Below are 3,088 nucleotides of genomic sequence, written 5' to 3'. Positions count from 1 at the left end.
ATTATTGATCTTAAAATTGAGACGCGACTTTTTCGAGCATCAAAATTAGACCTCGAGGCGTGTCTGCGATGATCCTTGAATATTTCAAGTCGATACGACCAATATTGAAGAAGTTAGGATTTTAAGTCGTAATTCAAAAACTGTAAATGATATACATAACATATGGTGTTATTGTAATATTATTATTTATCGGAGCACCTTTTATACAGAAAGATTTCATAAGTGGGCATTTCATAAGTTGAGTTAAATGCTCCTCCGTGTAAAACATGAATAGAATATTATAGAATTTCTGCAATGTATGTTCAGAGAATCTTATTTTAAAAAGAGTATGATTAAAAACCATAGTGTGACCGAGTGTGACTACACTAAACTATTGAATGATACAATACACAATTGTGTATACCTATCTATTTTGTTTGTACGGTAAAAAAAATTAAAATAATTAAAAGATTATTATAGTAGATTACACATTTTGCTTGTAATTGTATTTTAAATTGGAATCTTAATCTGAACGAAAATCGAAATGCCGATACTGAATCGTAATTATTACCATGTAAACTGATATTGTACGAGTAGTTATATTTTCTTTCCCTGCAGTGGTGGGTTAGAAATTTGGCCTGTTTTCAGTATTGTACTCCAGTAGTGTTTGTCTATCTCGATCTGACTTATAAATACAGCCTTTAATTTTCTTCCTCCATTTGGCTAAAACCCCCAATAAAATTTAAAAGCAGATTAGAAAAAATTACTTCTGAACTCTGAAGGACAATTTATAAGTGGGTAATTGATTTATGAGTTATCAGGTACCTATCTTCTTAATTAACTACAACGTACTTATTGTTTGATGATTTACTAATTTCATTAAATTATAACATATTATAGGTCGACCTGATTCAATAGAACACAATAACTAAAAAAAGAAACCAAGAAATGTATTTAAAAATATAACTGATTGTGTACCAAACGCAAAATCTCGTTAAACTATTAAAAGTGTTTATTGAAGGAATTTAAAAAATATATATATATATTAATATGTTATGTTATGTAAATACCTAATTCTATATACACATAAATAATTGAATTATGTTCTTAAACAATTAAAATTTGTTTATATGCATACCTATTATTATGACCTCCGTACTGCGGATTTTCTATGTCGTTATCTTAGATTCATAACCTTTACTGATTTTGCCCAAGGTGGATGTGTAGGGTAATCGATGATTGTAAAGGACCATTCGACAGATTTAACTTATAGTAATTATTGTATCTACCGAAAAAATTGAAGGCGTCAAGGGTAAGCAACCAAAATTGCGTGCACGATTAACGTTTCCAAAGCGACAGTATGACAACGTCTACTTCCAAGATATAGGCAATCCAACACACAGCCCAATATTGTGAGGGGGGGCAGCAATGACGCGACAATGGACACGAAAGAACTGAAACGTACCGAAACACGATGGATGTGAAGGATACAAGTTATACAATGGGAAATAGGGTTATGCAGTTTAAGTATATGGTGGGGGGGTCTCTCTGTGATCGAATCGGTATGGTGCAATGACCACAGAGTTCACAACAATTTGATATATAATCTTATGACTAATTTATGCTACGGAAGTATGTCCAGTTGCCACAATATCCGTTGAACGATCCAGAATGTCCACCCATCAATGACTGAGGTGGAGGTATATATATGGTTAGCCGATCCACAGCGTAATGCACCTGGACGACCTGGGCGGCCACTCACACAACGCACAGTGGTTGCTGGCGGACTTACGCTAATGACGAATGATGCCAATAATGATGCAGATGATATTGCAATCATCACCGTACGCTCAATTCTTATTGACTACCTATATAGTCAGTCCGGACTAGGTATCTAACAGAGAGGTAGGTATTATAAACGGAACCAAATAATTAAGTACTCACAGAATTGTGAACGATATATGATTTATTGGTAGTCGTTGTATGAACGATCTGCAGGTCTGAGAAAATTACAATGATAATTGTGTCATCTCACTGATGACGACAATGATAAAAGGTATAACGTGTATATTATAAAAATGAATACGAACGAAAAAGTGGAAGCTGTTTTACTAGCGAGCCTTCAGTACACACACACCACAATACGAGATAATACAAAATTATATTACGAAATCTTTATGGTTATGTTGACACACAACGTAAAAAAAAAAACAAAATAAAATATGCAAAACTATGGCGGTGTTTACATTGATTTAGCAAAGACATTAGAAATACGTTTGTATAGAGTGGATCATTTGTGTAATGCGTAGGAAGAGACGGTGAAGAGCGGGGAGAAAAGAGTTGTCCATTGTGCATGCTGTACATTGTCACTATTACAGACGGAGTGGCGGAAATGCTAACGACAAGCATGAACAGTGGATATAAGTTTTTTACTTTTTCGAATGACAATGTTGTACAATGACAACGTTTTAATTTTATATGTATGTATAAGTGGAAAAACATTTCGTGTGGTAACACTGTACCTCTCCACTCCGCACATCTAAACTTTAAATATTTATAACTCATAAACTACTCCCCCCAAATTCGATTTTCATGCATCAAAATACTATAAGAAAAATATTCTGCTTTGGAATATAAAATTAAAACCCAATATTTTCATTCAAAAAAGTAAAAAACTTAAAAATTTATAAGGATAAAAAATATTTAAAACTATAATTTTTTATGAAAAACGTTGTTTTATAAGCGACTTGAAACTATATAAAAAAATATTTTCAAAAAAATTTACACTTTTTAAAATAATGAATATTCATTGATAAAATAACCACCCGGTATATATGTATATATAATAATAATAATATATATATATATATTTCCACCTTGATTTTGCCTAAATCGTGTTTTCGATCACCATTGAACTATATATGATAACATTATCTAAAGTTCAATGGCGATCACACGCGTCCATTGTCAATAATATTTTCATCATTGAACATTGTTTTTCATCGCGAGATGTTAATATTGTTATAGTGAACCCAAGGCGGTTCATCGTTTTACCGGTACTTATTCTTAAATTTCTCGAGTGATCATTTCGAGATTTCGTTACCTTACG

This window comes from Acyrthosiphon pisum, chromosome A3, assembly GCF_005508785.2.
Source record: "Acyrthosiphon pisum isolate AL4f chromosome A3, pea_aphid_22Mar2018_4r6ur, whole genome shotgun sequence".
Lineage (NCBI taxonomy): Eukaryota > Metazoa > Arthropoda > Insecta > Hemiptera > Aphididae > Acyrthosiphon > Acyrthosiphon pisum.
This window is presented reverse-complemented; position numbering follows the sequence as displayed.